General features: G+C 45.3%; 1 protein-coding gene and 5 non-coding genes across 6 annotated transcripts in view; all 6 read left to right on the top strand.

Moving 5' to 3' along the window:
- LOC144480817 (uncharacterized) overlaps window positions 1-26390 on the top strand; it is a 1107688-nt gene that overhangs the window by 853637 nt on the left and 227661 nt on the right. The gene's annotated exons all lie outside the window — the stretch shown is intronic.
- trnaq-cug (transfer RNA glutamine (anticodon CUG)) lies at window positions 1482-1553 on the top strand. The gene has a single exon. It is a non-coding gene; the product is annotated as a tRNA-Gln (tRNA).
- Window positions 6758-6839, top strand: trnal-aag (transfer RNA leucine (anticodon AAG)). Its single transcript has one exon. It is a non-coding gene; the product is annotated as a tRNA-Leu (tRNA).
- trnal-aag (transfer RNA leucine (anticodon AAG)) lies at window positions 7812-7893 on the top strand. The gene has a single exon. It is a non-coding gene; the product is annotated as a tRNA-Leu (tRNA).
- On the top strand, window positions 9640-9711 carry trnae-uuc (transfer RNA glutamic acid (anticodon UUC)). Its single transcript has one exon. It is a non-coding gene; the product is annotated as a tRNA-Glu (tRNA).
- trnan-auu (transfer RNA asparagine (anticodon AUU)) lies at window positions 19065-19138 on the top strand. The gene has a single exon. It is a non-coding gene; the product is annotated as a tRNA-Asn (tRNA).

Raw genomic sequence — 26390 nt, forward strand, 5'->3', positions numbered from 1 at the left:
TCCAAATGATTTCATTTCAAAGTGATTCAGATTTCAGAATTATTCTCGTTTCTCATGAAACATTAATTGAGCTGTTGAGTTTTTTTTATGATGTGGAGATGCCGGCGTTGGACTGGGGTAAGCACAGTAAGAGGTCTCACAACACCAGGTTAAAGTCCAACAGGTTTATTTGGTATCAAATGCCATAAGCTTTCGGAGCAATGCTCCTTCGTCAGATGGAGTGGTCTCTGTTCTCAAACAGGGCACAGACACAGAAATCAAATTACAGTATTCTGTAATTTGATTTCTGTGTCTGTGCCCTGTTTGAGAACAGAGACCACTCCATCTGACGAAGGAGCATTGCTCCGAAAGCTTATGGTATTTGCTACCAAATAAACCTGTTGGACTTTAACCTGGTGTTGTGAGACTTCTTACTGAGTAATTTTTTTAAACAGCATTTAACACGGGAATCTCTCAGTAAAGAATATAAAAGGGAAAGTCTGCGATAGCGAGCAAGACAGGATGGATTAACTGGCACAAGGAATAATGGACAAGGGCAACATTGGTTGCTTCCCATTACTTTGAATCTTTGCTGTTTTTCTGGGTGAACTCCAGCTCTCCATTCCTCTGGCAGTGTCACCACTCAAACTGAGTCTTTCTCCATCCCGCTTTGCTAATCTCACAGTTACAGCTTTCTGAATGAAAACTGCAGTCAGTAGAAGTCAAATTGTTTAGTCTTTCATTCAGTGAGAAGTTTTCTTGTCATTTCGCCCGAGAATTTTATCCCGAAATGAGTGATATTTCTGTCAATGCAAACGATTAAATCTGACCCATTGCCACCCAGAATTTACCTTGTATCACCATCTCTATCGGCAGCGCTTTGCAGTCTATCAGTGCCTTTCACTTTCTGTGCTTGTTCTTGACCTGTTCTCGATGTGACATTTTCCACTCGGAAGCAAAACTGCAAATCTTACTCCACTGATTCTGGCAGAGCTGCTTTGGACAAGGAAGTATTGCTGGTCTGTTTATAAAAAAATATTAAATGTTAATATATCAAAGGCAGTCTGCAACCCTGAAAGCTGGACCACCAGGATCTCATTTGCCTTATTCTCCCAGACACTGATTGCAGCAGTGTGCACAGTACCAATTATCCGCAGGCACAAACTCCTTCCTGTCTGTTAAGATTTGAAATTGTTCATATTTTCACACTGCCTTCCATTGTGGCGGAAACAGAGCTGTGATCAGCTGATGTTGTTCAGTACATTTATCCCAGTAAGGCTTATATCAGTTCGATGCTAACATTGCTCTTTGAATGTGGTGAGCTGCAGCGAAATTTAATGCGGTTGAAGGTAGCTTACCCATTTTTCCAGGAGGAAAGGGCACTGTAAATCTGAATTGTTGTGGGTAATTGACGGGATTGTGTAATGGGACTGATATTTCTCCCTGCTGCTCAAATTGGCACAAGTATTGAGCGACCATTTTCAGGCTACTGCCGTGTGGTGGGTTCCGTGGTGTAACGGTGAGCACTCTGGACTCTGAATCCAGCAATCCGAGTTCAAATCTCGGCGGGACTTCGCCTTTCTTTGTCAAATCCTGATGGTTGATTTGCTGAAGGGCATTTCGCTAAATTTTCTCACGAGCTGCGATTACAATGCACATTGCTGAGCCTCTGGCGCCAGATGCCTGCAATGTCAGTGTTTTTCATCTTTTCGACAATTCTTTAACTCCTATGTTGAAAGAAAGAAGCAGTTGGTGTCACACAATAACAATTCGACTGGAGTCTGGGAATTATTGAGCAAATGTGTGCGTGTGTGTGTCTGAGAGAGAGAGAGAGAGAGAGACTAGATACGTGTGTGTTTTGGGAGAAAAATCTTGTGTCTTCGGTCAGAATGCTGTCGATTCCATGGTGTAACGGTTCGCACTCTGGCCTCTCGCCTCCCATCTCTTTTTTAAAAATTAGGACAAATAACTGAGTGAATGACTCCTGTAGGTGGACCCCATGCACACTGTGGCTTCCCTGCCTATGGTAGTCATGATGTGGAGATGCCGGCGTTGGACTGGGGTAAACACAGTAAGAAGTTTAACAACACCAGGTTAAAGTCCAACAGGTTTATTTAAAAAAGGTGTGGCTTTTGCTACCAAATAAACCTGTTGGACTTTAACCTGGTGTTGTTAAACTTCTTACTGTGCTTCCCTGCCTCTCAGCGCTTTGTATTCTTGAGCAATCGTCCTCTGGGGCTGATGCAATGATGCCAGGAGAGTCTTTCGCTGCAACATCTGCAATTGATTGCGGTGGAATTTGCTGAAATTTCCTCAATGTTTATATTTCCACTTTCTGAGAATTTAAAATTAAATGCTCTTCAGAAAACCCATCATCGGCTTGAGCAAAAAAACAACAATCCTTCACCGAGTTCTGAACTCCAATTGCTGCATTCGGAGTCCAGAGTGCTCACCATCACACCACAGAACCAGCAACAGAGCCGTCAGATGCAAATGGTCACTCAAAGCACGTGGCCTTTTTCATTCAATGTGGCAGTAACGGCAAGTGGGTCAAATGCTTTGGATGACCATTTGCAGCCGGCTGCTATATTGTAGGTTATCTTGTCTCATGGTGAGCATTCTTCTAATATACAGAGAAAACAAATTCATCCCACTGAATCTCTCCTCCCAGGACAACCGCCTCATCATAGGATTAAATCCAGTGAACCTTGGTTAAACATAGACAGCGAGAGAATCTAGGGAGCAAAGAGCAAAAGAGGGAACAGTGATCGATGCACAGATAGAGAGACTGAGGGGTGAAAGAGTCTGAGACAGGTCTCCAGTGACAAAAAGAGACAGTGCGGGACAGAGAGTGGGGCAGACACCTACAACCCAATATACATACAATAGCTGTCTGAACCCACAAGCATGGGGTCCTCTGAATGGGTGAATATGGATTAAGTGAATGTCCGCAAGCATTGTCACCCTTTGAAAATATCTGGATTCTCTGTGTGTGTTGTACTTACAGAAGACTTGCAGAGTGTGCTCAGGTTCTCAAATCATACCACATGTGAGCCAATTCCGCCATGTCACGGGAAATAAACTAACAAACTCCATGACTTATCCATTACAAAGCAAAAGGTTGTCTGGGATTTGAACCGGGGAGGCCTTTCACAGTCATGCGGATTTTAACACCCAAAGCGGGAATCGTACCTTAGACCAACCATCGTTGGAAAACACGCATCAACTAAATATATTTTCATTGCCATCGAAAAGCGGATCAGACATCTGCACTGAAAAGTGATAATGTTGGAAAAACTCAGGAAGTCAGCCAGCGTGTGTGCAAAGGGAAACAAAGATAAACTTTCACCTCCATGATCTTTCATTAACATTGGGAATGTTTAGAAATGTAGGACGTTTAAAACAAGTGAAATCCAGCAGGGAGGAAACATAACAACATCTGGTATGGTGGAAGCCAGGGGAAAATAAATGAGGGCAACAGAGAATGACAGAATGATTATACCACATAATGAGATGATTACAAAGTTACTTGCACAACTCACCTGCGTTGTGGGTGAAGGGGAACCAGAGGACGTACTGTACATATATTACAACAGAACCGCAGTGATGAGTTTGGTGGGCTTGAAAATTGAACCTTACACATAGAAACATAGGAACATGGGAATTGGGAGGAGATGTAGGCAAATTCAGCCCTTTAGTCCTGCTCTGCCATTCAATCAGATCATGGTTGACATCTCATTGAACTGAAATCCACCTCCCCACCTGTTCTCCATACTCCTTTAATGCGTTTTCTTTATCAGAAATATTTCTATCCCTTCTTGAAATGATGCAATGATTCAGACTCCACCGCGCTATGGGGCAGTGAGTTCCACCAATTCACCACCCTTTGCGAGAAGTAGTTCTTCCTCATCTCAGTTTTAAATCTTCCAGCTCTCAAACTGTACACGTGACCTCTTATTCTAGATTGCCCCATAAGAAGAAACTTTTGGTCTACCTTCACTTTATCCATCCATTAATAATTTTATACACCTCGAACAGACCCCCCCCTCAAACTTCTAAACTTCAGCAGCTTGTGGGACCATATCACCTCACTGTCAATTCCATGACCCAGCTCAATCCGCATTGTCATTTGCTGAAGGAGGTAATCATGTTCCATCCAAACAGAACATTTTGGAGGAGAAACGTGTCACACGTGAAAAAGATCTGAGATGAAAATAATAAGCAAAGGGATATATGTTAAGTCAGTTTGAAGAACACAGTTCACCGGTTTCCCTGGCAGTCCAATGGTTCATGTTCAGCACTCCCCCAGTGATGTCTGGTTTCAATTCCCGTTGAGGAAAATAAGAGTATTTGCTCTCAGCAAACCATTAATAATGATCTGCTTTTCTCTCTGATCGAAAACAGATAAGAACATAAGAACATAAGAACATACGAAATAGGAGCAGGAGTAGGCCATCTAGCCCCTCGAGCCTGCCCCGCCATTCAATAAGATCATGGCTGATCTGACGTGGATCAGTACCACTTACCCGCCTGATCCCCATAACCCTTAATTCCCTTACCGATCAGGAATCCATCCATCCGTGCTTTAAACATATTCAGCGAGGTAGCCTCCACCACCTCAGTGGGCAGAGAATTCCAGAGATTCACCACCCTCTGGGAGAAGAAGTTCCTCCTCAACTCTGTCTTAAACCGACCCTCCTTTATTTTGAGGCTGTGTCCTCTAGTTTTAACTTCCTTACTAAGTGAAAAGAATCTCTCCGCCTCCACCCTATCCAGCCCCCGCATTATCTTATAAGTCTCCATAAGATCCCCCCTCATCCTTCTAAACTCCAACGAGTACAAACCCAATCTCCTCAGCCTCTCCTCATAATCCAAACCCCTCATCTCCGGTATCAACCTGGTGAACCTTCTCTGCACTCCCTCCAATGCCAATATATCCTTCCTCATATAAGGGGACCAATACTGCACACAGTATTCCAGCTGCGGCCTCACCAATGCCCTGTACAGGTGCATCAAGACATCCCTGCTTTTATATTCTATCCCCCTCGCGATATAGGCCAACATCCCATTTGCCTTCTTGATCACCTGTTGTACCTGCAGACTGGGCTTTTGCGTCTCATGCACAAGGACCCCCAGGTCCCTTTGCACGGTAGCATGTTTTAATTTGTTTCCATTGAGATAGTAATCCCATTTGTTATTATTTCCTCCAAAGTGTATAACCTCGCATTTATCAACGTTATACTCCATTTGCCATATCCTCGCCCACTCACTCAGCCTGTCCAAATCTCTCTGCAGATCTTCTCCGTCCTCCACACGATTCACTTTTCCACTTATCTTTGTGTCGTCTGCAAACTTCGTTACCCTACACTCCGTCCCCTCCTCCAGATCATCTATATAAATGGTAAATAGTTGCGGCCCAAGTACCGATCCCTGCGGCACGCCACTAGTTACCTTCCTCCAACCGGAAAAACACCCATTTATTCCGACTCTTTGCTTCCTGTCGGATAGCCAGTCCCCAATCCACTTTAACACACTACCCCCAACTCCGTGTGCCCTAATCTTCTTCAGCAGCCTTTTATGGGGCACCTTATCAAACGCCTTTTGGAAATCCAAAAAAACCGCATCCACCGGTTCTCCTCCATCAACCGCCCTAGTCACATCTTCATAAAAATCCAACATGTTCGTCAAGCACGACTTTCCCCTCATGAATCCATGCTGCGTCTGATTGATCGAACCATTTCTATCCAGATGCCCTGCTATCTCCTCTTTAATAATGGATTCCAGCATTTTCCCTACTACAGACGTTAAGCGGACCGGCCTATAGTTACCCGCCTTTTGTCTCCTTCCTTTTTTAAACAGCGGCGTAACATTAGCCGTTTTCCAATCAACCGGCACTACCCCTCGATTAGAATCAGCCGAGTGAGGTTTGCAGGTTTATATCAGAGCTGGAAATTTCACATGTGCAACAGTTCAAGAACAAACACAGAAAAAGAAGGATAGTGATAAGCTGCAAATTACTAACGATTGAGATGTTGTTGCAAGTTAAAATCTGTCTGGTAATGGGTCAGATTTTGCTGCTTATATTGACACTGAATAATCAGACTTTTCCCTCACTCTGCATTGAAAAGCATTTGGAAATGTTTCTGTCCGGTTTCGAGCCGTCGGAAGCGAAAGTGATAATTGCACTTGAGTGTTCGTGGTATGTTGTCATTGGCTGAACACATCACTAGTGTTGAAGCAGAAGGTGCCGTTTTGCAGGAAAAAGCTGTTTGTGGTGAAAGTGGTCTGGCGTGAAAATTAAAGTAACAAAAGCAATAACAAAATAAATTAATTTCTAAAACACACTGCAAGCTGCTGGTCTGGTGGTTAGAGTTTGACTCTTTCCCTGCTGTTTAGATTACTGGTCTGGAATTGAACATTTATTGCTCCCATCCAAACTCTGAAAACAAATGTGAGTTATTGCCTGGATGAAGATATAAAACATAATATGGTCCTTAAGTGCAGACCGTGAGCAAATTCAACAGGAGGTTCTCTTGTCATTTCTGGCAGGAAATTGGAAAGAGACGAGCTTAAGGACAGTTTAAATGATGCTGGCCCTTCACTGCAGCTCATTGTGTTTCTGACGTGAGATGATTTCTGTTTGTTCCGCAGTTCAGGCTTACCTGATTCAGAGAAGGAGTAGGCTCATGCTTCCTGATGGCCTTTCCAAGCTCCGTTGCTTTTAATGAATTTCAGTAACATTATCATTAAATAACATGATTGCGGTACAGTTTAAAGTGGTAGTATGGCCGAGCGGTCTAAGGCGCTGGATTAAGGCTCCAGTCTCTGCGGAGGCGTGGGTTCGAATCTCACCGCTGCCAAAGTGGTTTTAAGTTTTGGTCTTTGAGTTCGGATTGAGTGCAGGAGTGTGTGCGGTGTCATTTTCGTCAGGAACAACGAGCAGAGACATTACTAACTTAAAAAGTTGCTGGGGTAAAGCAGCGTGTGTGCAAGTGGCTCCTTTCGAGAGCACACACAGGCTGAATTTCTGACTGCCGAGTTAAACAACCTGATGAAGGAGCAGTGCTCCTGAAAGCCTTCAATTACAAATAAACTTGTTGGACTTTAACCTGGTGTTGTGAGAATTCTTACTGTACCCACTCCAGTCCAACGCCGGCATCTTTGCATCATGATATAAATGACAGGATTCCAAACAGTCAGACTATTCCCTGATGTGGAGATGCCGGCGTTGGACTGGGGTAAACACAGTAAGAAGTCTCACCTTGTTGGAGGTTTCATTAATTACACATCACTGGTGTTGAAACAGAAGGCGCCATTTTGCAGGAGAAAGCTATTTGTGGTGAACGTGGCGTAAAAATTAAAGTAACGAAAGCAGCGTGGATAAATTAAATTCTAAAACAGGGTGTAAGCTGCTGGTCTGGTGACTCTTTCCCTGTTGTTTAGATTACTGGTCTGGAATTGAAGATTTATTGCTCCCATCCAAACTCTGAAAACAAATGTGAGTTATTGCCTTGACGAAGATACAAAACATAAATTCGCCTCGTGTCCTTAAGTGCAGACCGTGAGCAAATTCAACAGGAGGTTCTCTTGTCATTTCTGGCAGGAAATTGGGAAGCAACGAGCTTAAGGACAGTTTAAATGATGCCGGTCCTTCACTGCAGCTCGTTGTGTTTCTGACGTGAGATGATTCCTGTTTGTTACGCAGTTCAGACTTACCTGAATCAGTGAAGGAGCAGGCTCATGCTTCCTGATGGCCTTTCCAAACTCCATTGCTTTCAATGAATTTCAGTAACATTATCATTAAATAACATGATTGCGATGTAGTTTAACGTGGTAGCGTGGCCGAGCGGTCTAAGGCGCTGGATTAAGGCTCCAGTCTCTGCGGAGGCGTGGGTTCGAATCCCACCGCTGTTTTGAGTTTTGGTCTAACAGCTCAGATTGAATGCAGGAGTGCGTGCGGTGTCGTTTTCGTCATGAACAACGAGCAGAGACATCACCAATTTAAAACGTTGCTGGGGTAAAGCAGCGTGTGTGCAAGTGGCTCCTTTCGAGAGCACACACAGGCTGAATTTCTGACTGCCGAGTTAAACAACCTGATGAAGGAGCAGTGCTCCTGAAAGCTCGCAATTCCAAATAAGCTTGTTGGACTTTAATCTGGTGTTGTGAGAATTCTTACTGTACCCACTCCAGTCCAAGGCCGGCATCTTTGCATCATGATATAAATAACAGGATTACAAACAGTGAGGCTGTGTTCCCTGCCCAGGAATTAAGGTGATGGACTTGAATTTACTAACTGAAGTTCAAATCCTATCATGGACACGTCCCATCATTCCTCGTTCGAACCAGATATTTTCAGAATTAACCTGGCTCTTGTGATAACCACCGAACTACAGAAACATGGTGATGACCTCAAGGCAAGCAGATCCGGTTTACTGGAGAAACAACTAGACTGGCTCCAGAAGCCCATCTTTTGCCCACAGCAATTGATATTACATTGTCTCTGCTGATTTTTCCTGTCAGATTGAATCCTGATACTTCCTACTGCATTAAAGTTTCGTAATAACATGTTGGAGAAAAAGTATTCATGACGTTTAAAGCAAATCAACTGAACACCTGAAATTTGCGGCATTTGATCACTTTCCCCCACAAATGCTGCTGCCTCGAATTCAATGCCTCAGAACACTCACCAACCCTTTTAACAGAGGTGATCCCTATCAGATCTGGTGCTGCAGGGAACGGAATTAATGGAGTAGGATTGGCTCCCATGTCCCATGGAGTCTCCTCCACAATTTAAGGAGATCATGACGAATCCCAGGAATCAACATCAATTTCCAAACGTATCCTGATGGCTCTTCATTCTCTTAGATTCCAAAAACATCGCTCTCTATAGAAATCTTAGAAACCCGACAGTGCAGAAAGAGGCCAGTCGGCCCATCAAGTCTTCACCGACCACAATCACACCCAGGCCCTACCCCCATTATCCCTACATATTTGCCCACTAATCCCTCTCGCCTACGTATCCCATGACACTAACCTAACTCGCACATCTTTGGACTGTGGGAGGAAACGGGAGCACCCGGGGGAAACCCACGCAGACACGAGGAGAGCGCGCAAATTCCACACATACAGTGACCCAAGCCGGGAATCGAACCCAGGTCCCTGGCGCTGTGAAGCAGCAGTGCCAACCACTGTACGACCGTGCCGCCACTGCTCAGATGTTCTAGCATTGCCTGTTTTTGTTCCAGATTCCAGCATCCGCAGTATTTTGCTTTTACCGCCACCATTTACATTCCCTTTGATTTTTTTTTTCCATCACAACTTTGTCAACTCTTACCCACGGCTCCCACCCTCACCCCCCCGCATCTCTCACACTTAAAGTATCAATCTCGTCCTCTTTTCCTGTCTTCAGCTTTGATGACTGACCATACAGATTTGAAATGTTGGCTCTATTCTCTCTCCAAAGATGCCGTCATGTCTGTTGAGATTTTCGAGCATTTTAAGTTTTTCTTTTAAGTTCCAGAATCTACAGTAATTTGCTGTTGACTGAAGGAGTCATTCGTGTTCGATCTAAACATGAGGTTTTTTTTCCCCCCAAACCTTTCTCGAGTATTTGAAAAACGCTGAAATGTATCGGTCAGATTAAAACGTTTGCTCGCATCTTCCCTGGTGGTCTAGTGGTTAGGATTTGGCGCTTTCACCGCCGCGGCCCGGGTTCGATTCCCGGTCGGGGAATGTGTACTTTATAGCTGCCGACCAGCGCATGATTTAGGAGGGGCTGAAATTACTTCCTGATCGATAACAGGAATGATCATTGTGCCAGTTTGAGCTCCGTGGAGAAACAAAATAAACCCATTTGCACAATCCCGTCCATTGTCCCCGGCAATTTTTCATGACATTCCCCTTGCTGCTTCCTCCTGTCAAAATGAATAATAATGCATTCTGCTCCACTAAATTTCACTGTTGTTCACCACATTCATAGATCATTCGTAACTTCTGCGTCTTCTGTGGCTTCTTGTGGTAAATCTGCTGAACAACATCAGAGATTTGTATCTCATTGTTCATCATTACTGTCTCCATTGCTTCATTCCAGGTCACTGTCGCTACAGACATCGTCACACAGTCATTCTACCTTCTGCAGCAAATGATATTCTCTTCCTTTGCTTTCAGATACTTTCACCTCCAGAAACTGATTAGACGCTCAGTAAAATGTTCTGTTTAGTTGACAGTTTATCATCAATCCCGGGCCTTGGCAGTGAAAGGATTGACTCTGAACGACTTGACCACCTGGCCTCCACCATCACCAGCTAAATCTTGCCTTATCCATCACTCCTTGTTTCATTGAATCATCCTCCCTTGCTTTATATCACAGAACATCCGTTTTGTTCTTTTCACAGGTTGATTCATGGCGTTACCATCAGAAAATGTTGGAAATACTCGGCAGGTCAGTTAATGTTTCGTGGCAAATGCGTGATTATTTCTGAAAGCTGAATTACTCTGAAATTGAAAACATTTGGAAATGTTTCTGGAAAGGTGAAATATTGCTCAGGCTGGAACCTGAAACACAAAAAAAAGTACTTGAAAATCTCAGCAGGTCTGGCAGCAGCTGTGAAGAGAGAACAGAGCCAGTGTGTCGAATCAGGAAATCTGATGAAGGGTCATCCAGATTTGAAACATTTGTTTCCTCACAGAGGCTGTCAATCCTGCTGAGATTTTCCACCATTTTCTATTCCTGTTTAATAAGTTTCTGCTCAGGATTGAACCAGGAAATTTGCATGTGTACGGCGACCGTGATAAGTACCACACTACAGAAACGCTGCGATGCAATGATGTCAGGAAACTGGCTCCACAAACACGTCAATTACCGACAGCAATTTATATTTGTATTGTGTCTGCTGGTAACTCCTGTTAAAATGTTGAACAATACATTCTACTGCGTAGAATTCGTGTGATAACATGCACGACCTACCTTGCATTAAATTGATCGTTCTCTACACCCAAACTATGACTGTAACAGTACATTCTGCACTCTCTCGTTTCCTTCTCGATGAATGATATGCTTTGGCTGTGTAGCGCGCAAGAAAAATACTTTCCGCTGTATGTTAATGCATGTGACAATAATAAATCAAATCAAAGTTACTCCATGAAGTTAATTAATTGAACATTTAGCAGTGATGGGCTTCGATCACGCGCTTTAAGGAACGCGACTACCTTGAATTCAGGACCTGAGACTTCAATGCTGTCAGCAGAATCCATTGGTACCGGAACTGATATTGACAGTGAACAGAATCAATGAATGAAAACTGGACTACATGTCCCATTGAGCCTCCTCCACGACAAAAAGAAGGCAGATCCGCAACCTCAACCCCAATTTCCCAGCTTATCCCAATAGGTCTTCATTCCCTTCGATTCCAAAATCACTCCAACTCAACCTTCAATATTCTCATCGACTGAGGATCCACGCACCTCTGGGCAGCTGCAGAATTCTAAAGATACACAAGCCTTTGGGAGAAGAAATGTCTCCTTACCTCAGTCATAAATGGCTGACACCTGACTCAGAGAATGTAGGTCCAGAGTGCCTGACCGAGACACTTGTCGCCATCCTAACCCACTTACCCTCACACATTTACCATGGCTCATCCATCTGACCGGCATCAACTGCACCGTGAGTGAGAGAGTGAAAACAGAAATATGACTGTGGCGATTTTACTGAGCGCATTTTCTTTCCAATAAATGGTTAAAAAAAACAAATTAGTATTTTGTTGGATCCATATTCAGTTCATATTCAACAACGAAATACAATCTGGGAACTTTCAAGCAGCGGGAAGTGTAGACCGAGCCAATGGATGGGAGGCAAGGTTGCGTGATGAACTGAGCTACGTTCACGACCCTTTGTAGTTCCTTGCGGTCCTGGGAAGAGCAGGAGCCATACCAAGATGTGATACAACCAGAAAGAATGCTTTCTATGGTGCATGTGCAAACGTAGGCGAGAGTCGTAGCCGACATGTCAAATTTCCTTGGTCTTCTGAGAAAGTATTGTTGGTTGGCTTTCTTCACTATAGTGTCAGCATGGGGCGACCAGGACAGGTTGTTGGTGATCTGGAGACCTAAAAACTTGAAGCTCTCGACCCTTTCTACTTCGTCGCCGTTGATGTAGACAGGGGCAATTTCTCCTCTGCGCTTCCTGAGGTCGATGACAATCTCATTCGTTTTGTTGACATTGAGGGAGAGATTATTCGCGGCACGGTAGCACAGTGGTTAGCATTGCTGCTTCACAGCTCCAGGGACCTGGGTTCGATTCCCGGCTTGGGTCACTGTCTGTGTGGAGTTTGCACATTCTCCTCGTGTCTGCGTGGGTTTCCTCCGGGTGCTCCGGTTTCCTTCCAAAGATGTGCAGATTAGGTTGATTGGCCATGCTAAAATTGCCCCTTAGTGTCCTGGGATGCGTAGGTTAGAGGGATTAGTGGGTAAATATGTAGGGATATGGGGGATAGGGCCTGGGTGGGATTGTGGTCGGTGCAGACTCGATGGGCCGAATGGCCTCTTTCTGTGCTGTAGGGTTTCTATGATGATTATTGTCGCCGCGCCAATTTCATCAGATTCTCTACCTCATTCTTGTACTCTGTCTCGTCATTATTTGAGATCAGGCCCACTGCGGTGGTGTCGCCAGCAAACTTGAAAATCGATTTGGAGGGGGATTTGGCCACACAGTCATGGATATATCAGGACTGTAGTAGGGGGCTGAGAACACAACCTGGTGGGGCACCGGTGTTGAGGATGACCGTGGAGGAGGTGCTGTTGCCTTTCCTTACTGATTGTGTGCTGTGGGTTAGGAAGTTGAGGATCCAGTCGCGGAGCGGAGGTCCAGGCCATGGAGTTTGGAGATGAGTTTCGTCGGAATAAGGCTGAGCTGTAGTCAATAAATAGGTGTCTGACACAGGCGTCTTTGTTATCTAGGTGTGCCAGGGTTGAGTGCAGGGCCAGGGAGATGGTGTCTGCTGTGGACCTGTTGCGGCGGTAGACGAACTGTAGTGGATCCAGGCAGTCCTGGAGGCTGGAATTGATTCGTGCTATGACTAGCCTCTCGAAGCACTTTATAATGATGGATGTCAGAGCCACCAGACGGTATTCATTAAGGCACTCTGCTTGGATTTTCTTTGGTACTGGGATGATGGTTGTCTTCTTGCAGCAGAGGTAAAGAGAGGTTGAAGATGTCTGCGAATACCCCCGCCAGCTGATCCACGCAGGATCTGAGTTCACGTCTGGGTATCCCATCCGGGACAGTCGCTTTCCGTGGGTTGAACTTCGAGAAAGCTGCTCCGACATCTGCAATGATGACCTCTGATACAGTTTCATCCAAGGCTCCCAGAGTGGAGGGAACGCATCGTTTCTGTCATGGAGTGATTACCACATTCACCGAATCAAAGATCCCTGTGGGAAAGTGGGCGGAAGTATACGTTTAACCACAGAGTGAGGAAACGTGCAATAATTCACGTTTATTGCTGAATATTAACTGAACACTGTATCTTATACTGTGTTACACTTCCCCTTCCCCTTCACAGTTCCGTATTCAAACCCGACAGAACATTTTTCGCAGACTCTCCTTTCCAACTCTGAATGTTCAGAAAGCTTCCCTCAAACCTGCACAGTCCGGCTGATTGCTGTTGATTTGTTTGTGATTATTAAAGGCTCCTGCAGCACCACTTCCGTGAATAACAGTCACGCGAAGCCACGTTTCAGATGGGGGAACAAACCCAACAATGATTCTCTCTTCTCCGGCTCCACATTGAGAGAGACAGGGACAAGCAGCAGGATTTTAACCCGCACTCTCCAATCACCCGCTGACAGCAGAAAGGCGCGACTGCAGATGCACCTGTACGTTGTTTTAAACTCAGAGTGAGGATTTATTGCTGAAAATTAACTCAACAGAGTATTTTACACTGCATGTTACATTTCCCTATCCATCTGTGCACACACAAACGCAATATTTTTCACTGACTCCCGTTTCCAGCTCTGACGGTTCAGAAAGCTTCTCTCAAACCTGCACATTCCGGATCTTCCTTTCGTTCGTTGAACTGAAGCACCGCTGATCAACATTTATTGCCTGGGGGAAGCAGCAGTGGCCGTGTCTCCGCAGTGGAGTCCAGCCCTGTAACTCAGAGGGCGAAGGAAAAGAGGAGGAAGGCGGTATTAATCGGGGACTCGATGGTGAAGGGGACAGCCAGGCGTTTTTGCTGAAGTAGGCGGGATTCTCGCATGGTGGTCTGCCTCCCTGGGGCCGGGATCCAGGATGTCGCTAGTCGCGTCCCGGAAATCCTGAGGTGGGAGGGAGAGGAGCCTGAGGTAGCGGTACATATTGGTACCGCTGATGTGGGTAGGAAGGGAGAAGGGGTCATGAAAAGGGAGTACAGGGAATTAGGGAGACAGCTGAGAAAGAGGAAAGCAAAGGTAGTAATCTCAGGATTACTGCCTGTGCCACGGGAAGGTGAGGGCAGGAATGGAGTGAGGTGGAGGATGAATGTGTGGCTGAGGGACTGGTGCAGGGGGCAGGGATTCAGGTTCCTGGACCATTGGGACCTCTTTAGGGGCAGGGGTGATCTGTATACAAAAAACGGGTGGAACTTGAATCACACGGGGACCAATATCCTGGCCGGTAGGTTGGCTAAGGCTACTGGGGAGAATTTAAACTAGATAGGTTGGGGGGAGGGGAGCTAGAAGAGTTGACTAGGATCAAGGAACTAATTGATGGGGGGGAGGATGCAGGGGTAAGGGGAATTACAAAATTAATGGGAGAGGAGAGGGTGCAAGTGAATGAAGGCGGTAATTTAGATAAGGGAGTAGAGGGAGAGGGTGTTCGCGACTCATCAAAGCGGGTCCAGATAAAAGCTGGAATAAGGACACTTTGCCTGAATGCACGAAGCATTCGGAACAAGGTAAATGAGTTGATGGTGCAAATCAGCACAAGTGGGTACGATCTAGTGGCCATTACAGAAACGTGGCTGAAAGGTGACCAGGACTGGGAGATGAATATCCAGGGGTATCAGGCGTTTAGGAAGAATAGACAGGAAGGAAAAGGTGGTGGGGTCGCGCTATTAATAAGAGATAATATCAGGGTAGTACTGAGGGATGACATAGGCTCTGAAGAACAAAACGTGGAATCATTATGGGTAGAGATGAGGAATAGTAGAGGGAGAAAGACACTAGTAGGTGTGGTATATAGGCCCCCAAATAATAATGTTGAGGGAGGGAGGGCTATAAACAAGCAGATAAGGGATGCGTGTAAAAACGGAACGGCAATAATCATGGGAGACTTCAACATGCACATTGACTGGCAGACTCAAGTCGGTAAGGGTGGAATGGAGGAAGAGTTCTTAGAATGCTGTCGGGATAGTTTCCTTGAACAGCATGTTACGGAACCGACGAGGGAACGAGCTATTTTGGATCTGGTATTGTGTAACGAGGTAGGTAGAATTAACGATCTTATTGTGAAGGACCCTCTTGGGTCTAGTGACCACAATATGGTCGAATTTCTGATTCAGATGGAAGAGGAGAAAGTTTGGTCCCAAACCAGTGTCCTCTGTTTGAACAGAGGGAAATATGATAGGATGAGGGATGAATTGGCTAAGGTAGACTGGGAGAGCAGGCTGGCAGGTAGGATAGCTGAGGAACAGTGGAGGATTTTTAAGGAGATCCTTTTCAGTTCTCAGCAAAAATATATTCCAGCAAAAAACAAGGATTATAAGAAAAGGGAGAACCAGCCGTGGATAATGAAGGAAATAAAGGAGAGTATTAAAATAAAAACAGCTGCGTACAGAGTGGCCAAAAATAGTGGAGAAACAAGTGATTGGGAAAAATTTAAGAAACAACAAAGAGAGACTAAGAAAGCGATAAAGAAAGGAAGGATAGACTATGAAGCTAGGCTAGCAATTAATATAAAAAATGATAGTAAAAGTTTTTATAAATATATAAAAAGGAATAGAGTGGCTAGAGTGAATGTTGGACCCTTGGAGGACGAGAGGGGGGAGTTACTAGTGGGAAATGAGGATATGGCTGAGTCTTTAAATAAGTTTTTTGTGTCGGTCTTCACGGTGGAGGACACAAATAGTTTGCCAAATATTAACGATAGAGGGTTGGCAGCAGGAGAAATACTTAATACAATTAATGTTACCAGAGAGGCAGTGCTGGGTAGACTAATGGGACTGAAGGTGGACAAGTCCCCGGGTCCGGATGGAATGCATCCCAGGGTATTGAAAGAAATGTCAGAGGTAATAGTGGATGCGTTAGTGATTATTTATCAAAACTCGTTGCATTCTGGGGTAGTGCCGGTTGATTGGAAAATGGCTAATGTTACGCCGCTGTTTAAAAAAGGAAGGAGACAAAAGGCGGGTAACTATAGGCCGGTCAGCTTAACGTCTGTAGTAGGGAAAATGCTGGAATCCATTATTAAAGAGGAGATAGCAGGGCATCTGGATAGAAATGGTTCGATCAATCAGACGCAGCATGGATTCATGAGGGGAAAGTCGTGCTTGACGAACATGTTGGATTTTTATGAAGATGTGACTAGGGCGGTTGATGGAGGAGAACCGGTGGATGCGGTTTTTTTGGATTTCCAAAAGGCGTTTGAAATGGTGCCCCATAAAAGGCTGCTGAAGAAGATTAGGGCACACGGAGTTGGGGGTAGTGTGTTAAAGTGGATTGGGGACTGGCTATCCGACAGGAAGCAAAGAGTCGGAATAAATGGGTGTTTTTCCGGTTGGAGGAAGGTAACTAGTGGCGTGCCGCAGGGATCGGTACTCGGGCCGCAACTGTTTACCATTTATATAGATGATCTGGAGGAGGGGACGGAGTGTAGGGTAACGAAGTTTGCAGACGACACAAAGATAAGTGGAAAAGTGAATCGTGTGGAGGACGGAGAAGATCTGCAGAGAGATTTGGACAGGCTGAATGAGTGGGCGAGGATATGGCAAATGGAGTATAACGTTGATAAATGCGAGGTTATACACTTTGGAGGAAATAATAACAAATGGGATTACTATCTCAATGGAAACAAATTAAAACATGCTACCGTGCAAAGGGACCTGGGGGTCCTTGTGCATGAGACGCAAAAGCCCAGTCTGCAGGTACAACAGGTGATCAAGAAGGCAAATGGGATGTTGGCCTATATTGCGAGGGGGATAGAATATAAAAGCAGGGATGTCTTGATGCACCTGTACAGGGCATTGGTGAGGCCGCAGCTGGAATACTGTGTGCAGTATTGGTCCCCTTATATGAGGAAGGATATATTGGCATCGGAGGGAGTGCAGAGAAGGTTCACCAGGTTGATACCGGAGATGAGGGGTTTGGATTATGAGGAGAGGCTGAGGAGATTGGGTTTGTACTCGTTGGAGTTTAGAAGGATGAGGGGGGATCTTATGGAGACTTATAAGATAATGCGGGGGCTGGATAGGGTGGAAGCGGAGAGATTCTTTCCACTTAGTAAGGAAGTTAAAACTAGAGGACACAGCCTCAAAATAAAGGGGGGTCGGTTTAAGACAGAGTTGAGGAGGAACTTCTTCTCCCAGAGGGTGGTGAATCTCTGGAATTCTCTGCCCACTGAGGTGGTGGAGGCTACCTCGCTGAATATGTTTAAAGCGCGGATGGATGGATTCCTGATCGGTAAGGGAATTAAGGGTTATGGGGATCAGGCGGGTAAGTGGTACTGATCCACGTCAGATCAGCCATGATCTTATTGAATGGCGGGGCAGGCTCGAGGGGCTAGATGGCCTACTCCTGCTCCTATTTCTTATGTTCTTATTGCCCATCCCCAGTTGAGGGACAACCACTTTGCTCTGGCTCTGGAGTCATGTGTTGTCCAGACAATCTCACAACAGCAGATTTCCTTCCCCGACGAACTTTAGTGAATCATGATTTTTAGCAACAATGGATGTTGATTCATGGTTTTTATTCCAATCTTACTTATTGTATTCAAACTCCACCAGCTGTCCTGGCCGTTTCCAGAATATTCGTTGGTCGAGGGATCACACCACTCGACAATCGTCTCACCTAAAACAACTGCTCGAGGTGAGGCTCGAACTCACATCTTCGGCAAAGCTTGCTGGCTGTATTACTGTATAAGTACCGCGCGCGAACCGATTGCGCCACTGGAGCACTGCGATTTGCTTATTTGTGTCAGATTATTAAAGGCTGCAGCAGCGTTACCTCCGTTAATAACAGTTATTCGAGGCCACATTTCAAACAGGGAAACAAATCCATCGCTGATTTTTTTCCCCCGGCTCCACAGTGAGTGAGACAGGGAGAAGCAGCAGGATTTGACCTCGCAGTCTCCAATCGCCAGCAGAAAGCGGCGATTGCAGCTTCAATCAGCGGGTTCCTGCCCATTCCTGGGACACATGGTCCAATTCCGTTCAAACCTCCCCATAAACCGAACACAAGCTCAACAAAACGCAAATAGATCATGTCCGGCTCACTGAACCTTCGAGTCGCATTTACACAATACCCGAGTGATTCACAAACAGAATTCACACCAACTTTCCATAACTTTTCATTGAAAAATTCCTCCATGTGGTTGAAAAACTGAGTGTTGTGAATCTGGAAGTGAGCACCATGGGATTTGTGTTACCCAGAGACTTGTTTCCCACGGTTAGCCCTCAGGTTTGCAATTCCATTTGTGTTATATATTGAAGCGAATCTTGTGTCAAAATGAGGGGAAAACAAGGAAAATATTAAATCTTGGAACAAATCGTGAGGGAAATGGATCACAATATTTGGAAGGAGGTGCAGATGTGAATGGTGTTATTGATGATTGAGTGGAAAGTATTGGATCGTTGGGCTACGAGTGGTCAGTTCCCTTCCCTCCCGATGAATTCCTCCCTGTGATAAGAGACATGGATTCATTTTACCTGCACGTTCATAGGAGAAAGGGAATAACCAATACGCTACAGCGATGCTGCGGGATCAACGGAACCAAAGTGAGTTGTATAGAATTGTCAACAGTGCGGTCACGCAGCAGTTCTGGAACAGGTTTTGCAGAAATAGAATTGTGATCATTGACACGCTAGTTTAGAATATATTTATGGTCTCTGGTCACAGTCTCTGTGGCGCAATTGGTCAGCGCGTTCGGCTATTAACTGAAAGGCTGGTTGTCCGAGACCACCCAGGGACAGAAGTTTACGATTTTCTCACCATCTGCATTCATAGGTAAACAGTTGCGGGTTGGCAATGGGTCCGTGGGCGTCAATAAAAAATAGCTCTCAATTGTTACCGGCTGTACTGTTATCTGGTATTAGCAACATTACTTAATGACGATTGACTTCAAACAAATTATATACAACATTATATACATGCGACCATTAAACTTAACAATTACAATCGAAACATGAATTTGTGGCTGAGCATTTGTTCCAGTTCCATATCCCTGCTTCCATTCATTCCTGGATAGATCATAAATCTGTCCAAGCCAGACTGCAATGTTTTCAATGATGGAGCATCTCCAGCCCCCTGGCGTAGAGAATTCCCAATATTCACTACTCTTTGAGTGAAGAAATTTTTCCTCATCTCAGTCCGAAATCATCAGCGCCTTATCCTGAGATTGTGCCCCGTGTTTTAGATTCCCGTACCAGGGAAAATAATGTCTCAGCATCCACCCTATCGAACCCATAGAATGATAGAATCCCTGCAGTTTTTCAATGCTATCCATTCTTTCTCGTTAAAGCTGTTGAGGTTTTCCAGCATTTTCTGCTTTTGATTCAGGTTTCAGCATCCTCAGTATTTGCTTTTATTCTGTCTAAAATGCAGAAATCCAAACTGCACACACTATTCCAAATGTGGTCTCAACAAAACGGTGAGTAACTGTGGCAAGACTTCAAACGCTTCAAAACCTAACTCCGTGCTCAAGGCTGGAAGGAGGGTGTGACAGTGGATAATTCGCATTGCGTACATTCCTGCAATCAAGTAACTGGATCAGGATGATGAAATATCTTTGTCTGTTTGTACTGTCATCTCTAAACTCCATCTCCTCTCAATGCCGTGTGTCATACATTCGCTTTCCCTGCTTTCCAGGTAAATCTCGTGTTCACCAACTGTCTGTGTTTGGATCAAGCAGCTAATTGGCCCTGGGAGCTGGACAGCCAGAAGGAGCTGGAAGAAAGGCAGCGACAGAAACAGAAAGAGAAGCGACATGATAGAGTTTCGTAAATGATTTGTGTCAGTTGCTCTCCGTGATGAATGCCTGCTGTGTGTTACCTTGTAAGTTTCACAGAAGCCACAGTGGTGACTTTGGTGGGTTTTGGAAATTGAAATAGAAGATAGCAGCAGGAGGAGGCTATTTGGCCCCTCCAGCCTGCTCCGCCATTCAATAAGATCATGGCTGATCCTTACGTGGACTCAGCTCAACATCACCCTTAATTCCTTTACTGTTCAAAAATCTATCTCCCTTTGCCTTGAAGACATTCAATGAGGTAGCCTCAACTGCTTCACTGGGCAGGGAATTCCACAGATTCACAACCCTATTGGTGAAGAAGTTCCTCCTCAACTTAGTCCTAAATCTGTTCCCCCTTATTTTGAGGCTAAGTGCCCTCGTCGGATGGGGTAGGGCAGTGGATGTAGTCTACGTGGAATTCAGTAGGTCCCTCATGACAGACATGTGCAGAAGCTGAAGTCGCATGGGATCAGTGGTGAGCTGGCAAGGTGGATACAGAACTGGCTCGGTCATAGAAGACAGAGTGTAGCAGTGGAAGGGTGTGTTTCTGAATGGAGGGCTGTGACAAGTGGCGTTCCTCAGGAATCAGTGCCGGGACCTTTGCGGTTTGCAACATATATAAATGATTCGGAGGAAAATTTAACTGGTTTAATTAGTAAGTTTGCGGACGGCACCAAGGTTGGTGGATATGCAGATAGTGATGAGGACCATCAGAGGATACAGCAGCATATAGATCGGTTGGAGACTTGGGCGGAGAGATGGTAGATGGAGTTTAATCCGGACAAATATTAGGTAATGCATTTTGCAAGGTCTAATACAGATAGGAAATGTACAGCAAATGGCAGAACCCTTAAGAGTATTGATAGGCAGAGGGATCTGGGTGTACAGGTACACAGATCATTGAGAGTGGCAACGCAGATGGAGAAGGTAGTCAAGAAGGTATACGGTATGCTTGCCTTCATCAGACTGAGTTTAAAAATTGGCAAGTCATGTTGCAGCTTTATAGAACCTTAGTCAGGCCACACTTGGCATATAGTGTTCAATTCTGGTCGCCACACTACCAGAAGCATGTGGAGGCTTTGGAGAGGGTACAGAAAAGATTTCCCACGATGTTGCCTGGCCTGGAGGGCATTCGCTATGAGGAGAAGTTGGAGAAACGTGGTTTATTCTCACTGGAACACCAGAGGTTGAGGGGCGACCTGATGGAAGTCTGCAAGATTATGAACAGAGTGGATAGTTTGAAGCTTGTTCCCAGGGTGGAAGAGCCAGTTACTAGGGGCATTGGTTTATGGAGATGGGCAAGGTTTAACGGAGATGTACGAGGCAAGTGTTTTACACAGAGGGTGGTGGGTGCCTGGAACTCGCTGCCGGGGGAGGTATTGGAAGCAGATACGATTGTGACATTTAAGGGGCATCTTGACAAGTACATGAATAAGATGGGAATAAAAGAATATGGTCCCCGGAAGGGAAGGAGTTTTAGTTCAGTCGGACAGCAAGATCGGTGCAGGCTTGGAGGGCCGAAGGGCCTGTTCCTGTGCTGTAATTTTCTTTGCTCTTTGTTCTTAGTTCTGGTTTTACCCGCCAGTGAAAACAACATCCCTGCTTCTATCTTGTCTATTTCCTTCATAATCCTATATGTTTGTATAAGATACCCCTCATTTTTCTCAATGCCAATGAGTATAATCTCAGTCTACTTTTGAAAGGATGTGAGGTAACCCACCTCTACCACCCTCCCAGGCAGCACATTCCAGACCGTCACCAACCTCTGGGTAAGGAAGTTTTTCTTCACATCCCCCCTTAACCTCCTGACCCTCACCTTGAACCTCTGTCCCCTCCTGACTGAACCTTCAACAAAGGGGAGAACTGCTCCTTATCCACTCTGTCCATGTCCCTCATAATCTTGAACACCTCAATAAGGTCGTCCCTCAGTCTTCTGATCTCAATGTGAAGTTAAAAGGTCATATTCACTTTTGTTAACTTTAAAATGAATTCTCCTGTAAAATATTCTGAGTTTTAAAAAATAAATATTGAATGCAAAATTAACCAACTCTGACTTTGCTTAATTCCGTTCTTCCAAGCCCATGTACACTACTCCATTTTCCCGAGTATACGGTTTTCCCCCTTTCCCTGACAGGTATTTCTCCAGTCCTGTCTGGGATGTGTTTGAACTCAAGACCCTTCAGTGAGTCACTGCGCCACTCAGTGACACATTTGTGTAAATACACCTCCAGCCCTGCCTTTTTAATGATAAACTCGAGAGACAGAATGATTGAACAGTGTGAGGACCCCGGTTATAAACTGATCTGTCACTATAACGTGTCAGGTAATTCTAAAACTACAAAGGCTCTGCTTCATCAGAGGCCGGTACAGCGCAGTATATGGGAGAAGGAAACGTCTTTTCCCTGCCCCGCCGAACACTACTGCTGCAGCGTTGGTTACCAGAGTAAATCTCTCTCCCAATTGTCTGATCAAGTAATTCCAAGGCTGGTACGCCACAGGCTAGATATAAAACACGGAGAGAACAGTGGGGTAAAGACCATGGAGTGACACTGAGTGACTGGAACATTATTCACACAAGCATAAAATCGAGTACACATTCCCAAATAATTACTAGAATTTGGGCCTGTGAGATATACTCGTTGGGTGTGGGGGTGTGAGGGGGGGAGGGGGGGGGACGGGGGTGGGGGGGGGGACGGGGGTGGGGGGGGGGGACGGGACGTGGAAATTTCCAGACGCCATGTCCATCCAAACAACAAGTAAGCAGAAAATAAGGGAAAAGCTCCCAGATAATGGAGCTCATCAAGCTTTATTTTTTGTACCAATTAACAATGTCCCCGACTCCTTTTACAATTACGTATTATCCCTAATAAGGTCCATTCCCTCAGACCATCTCCGTGAACTCACTGAACATCACCCCAAGGATCCTTCTCCCTGCTCCATCCCCTCTAACAACATCGCTCTGAACTCACTGAGCATCACCCCAGGGATCCTGTCTCCCTGCTCCATTCCCTCTGACTCCATTCCCATGAACTCACTAAGCATCACTCCAAGGAATCGTCTCTCCCTGCTCCATTCCCTCTGCCTCCATCCCCCTGAACTCACTGAGCATCACCCCAGGGATCCTCTCTCCCTGCTCCATTCCCTCTGACTCCATCTCCCTGAACTCACTGAGCATCACCCCAGGGATCCTCTCTCCCTGCTCCATTCCCTCTGACTCCATCCTCCTGAACTCACTGAGCATCACCCCAGGGATCCTACCTGGATCCACTACAGTTGCCTACTGCCACAACAGGTCCACAGCAGATGGCATTTCCCTGGCCTTGCATTCAACCCTGGATCACCTCGATAACAAGGACACAGTCCTATTTATTGACTACAGCTCAACCTTCAATACTATAATTCCCACAAAACTCATCTCCAAACTCTGTGGTCTGGGTCTCGGCACTTCCTCTGTGACTGGATCCTGAACTTCCTAACTCACAGACCACAATCTCGAAGGATAGACAACAATACCTCCTCCACAATCATCCTCATCACCAGTGCCCCACAAGGCTGTTTTCTCAGCCCCTGACTACACTCCTTATACACCTATGACTGTGTGACCAAATTCCCCTTCAATTCGATTTTCAAGTTTGCTGACGACACCACTAGAGTGGGTCGGATCTCAAACAATGATGAGACAGAGTACAGGAATGAGGTAGATAATCTGGTGAACTGGTGCGGCAACAATAATCTCTCCCGCAATGTCAACAAAACGAAGGAGATTGTCATCGTCTTCAGGAAGCGTAGAGGAGAAATTGCCCCTGACTACATCAACGGGGATGAAGTAGAAAGGGTCGAGAGCTTCAAGTTTTTAGGTGTGCAGACCACCAACTATCTGTCCTGGTCCCCCCCCCTCCCGCCCCGCCCCCCCCCCCCATGCCGACACTATAGTTAAGAAAGCCCACCAACACCTCTACTTCCTCAGAAGACTAAGGAAATTTGGCATGTCAACTACGACTCTCACCAACTTTTACAGATGTACCATAGAAAGCATTCTTTCTGGTTGTATCACAGCTTGGTATGGCTCCTGCTCTGCCCAAGACTGCAAGGAACTACAAAAGGTTGTGAATGTGCCCAATCCATCACACAAACAGCCTCCCATCCACTGACTCTGTCTACACTTCCCGCTGCCTCGGCAAAGCAGCCAGCATAATTAAGGACTCCACGTCCCCCGACATTCTCTCTTTCACCTTCTTCCTTCGGGAAAAAGATACAAAAGTCTGAGATCACGTACCAACCAACTCAAGAATAGCTTCTTCCCTGCTGCTGTCAGACTTTTGAATGGACTTACCTTGCGTTAAGTTGATCTTTCTCGACACCCTCGCTATGGCTGTAACACTACATTCTGCACACTCTCATTTCCTTCTCTATGAACGGTATGTTTTGTCTGTATAGCACGCAAGAAACAATACTTTTCACTGTATGTTAATACATGTGACAATAATAAATCAAATCAAATCAAAATCATTCTTGAATCAATATGTCTACAGCAGTCCCAATGAGTGTTGCAACATTTCCAGAGAGTCCCATTGGGTCCTACGGGCGCCAACAGTTTCTGTAGTGTAATGGTGGTTGCATTCGCCTCACACACAAAAGTCCCTAGTTCAAAACCATGCCGAAATATTATTAAAAGTTGTTCATTAAGGGTGAGGGAAGTTTACATGATTTAAATCTGTTGTTAAATATTATCCGAAACTCGATATTAAAGCCATATTATCTTTGCTTTGACCTCGGCCTCAAAATCTTTCAGCAAAATCAGAAATCTTGTATTTTTATGACGCAATGAGAGGAAATAGATGTTCATGTTTTGACACCGTGGACATATCAGCAACTCGTTCAGTCCACAACAGAATTTAATGGCTTTGTTCATGCAGACTAACAAAGTTAATCATCATCTGAACCATGTCTAATAATATTGTGTGCTCAAAAAGGCAGACACAAGTGAAACTGTAACTGAACTAGAGGAAATGGCGCACATTGCGCAGAACCATTATTTTAACATCGTTCTTCAGAGTAAAGAAATCGGGAAAACCACTCAGACAGTTGAGGAAATCGAGAATTCGTGCGGATCTACTGGACTTTCCTGCAGCTGAATGGGATTTAGACGTCTGAGTGTTTCATACACAGAATAAAGAGAGATCAAGTATAACTAACAAATCATTCTTAAATGATCTTTAAGTTATCTTTAAAGGTATTTGATTTTGTTTAAAAGCTGATTGTGGTCAATCTCAATGAAGCACCGTGACATGTGTATTACCCAGTGATTCGATTCCTTTTGTTGGTCAGTCATGTTTGCAATTCAATGTTTCCGATTTCGGAGATATTTCATTCAGAATGAGAAGATATGTGATTAATAAAAATATATTAATATTAAACATTGAACAACGAACAAATATTGGACAGAACTGGTTGAAATTATTCGAAGGAAGATGAGAATGATGCATTGATGATTGAGCAGAAATCATTGCTTGCTTCAATATTTGCCGGACGACCGCTGTTAAAGGTTGAACTTCAAGATAAGTTGAGAAATCAGGTGCCAGGTGTGCGAGCATCTTACATAATTGTCGCACTGTGCTCCTGGAGAGCCGCAGCCGGCGGCGGCACGTCGCCGCCGAGACAGCCTCAAATAAATTTCTGGGCCTGTACCACCTTGCCCTCTCAACCTTTTTGAGAGACTGCTCACCCACCTCCTGGACCTCAGCGACAGCTCCCTGCTGTCCTTCCTGAGGGACTGGTATTAACCGCTCCTGCGGTGGTCTCCCCACACCCGCCGCCTCCTGAGCCACCTCCTCTTCCTCCTCATCCACCACCATAATGGCCAGCTCCAAATCTATTAATCTAAAATCCATCTGCACAATGGGGTTTGGAAAGACAAAGAATTACTGATTCGTGTCATTGGAAGCATAGACCCAGCACCACCCTAATCCCTCACTTGGGCCAATACTCCCAGTTGCGGGTACTGTCAACACCACACAATCCATGGTGCCGGACGCGACCTGATTCGGTTGTGTGAAATTCCCATCATGACAAATGCTGGCACAGATTATGCAGGTGAGTGTGCAGCTGTGGCACTGCGCACCCTTGAACAATTGCCATATGTGCAACTGCAGTATCCGTTACAGGATGGTCAGTGTCACGGGGCAGAGGCAGAGTTAAATCATCACCGGGTAGGTGC

Source organism: Mustelus asterias, chromosome 30 (assembly GCF_964213995.1).
Source record: "Mustelus asterias chromosome 30, sMusAst1.hap1.1, whole genome shotgun sequence".
Taxonomy (NCBI): domain Eukaryota; kingdom Metazoa; phylum Chordata; class Chondrichthyes; order Carcharhiniformes; family Triakidae; genus Mustelus; species Mustelus asterias.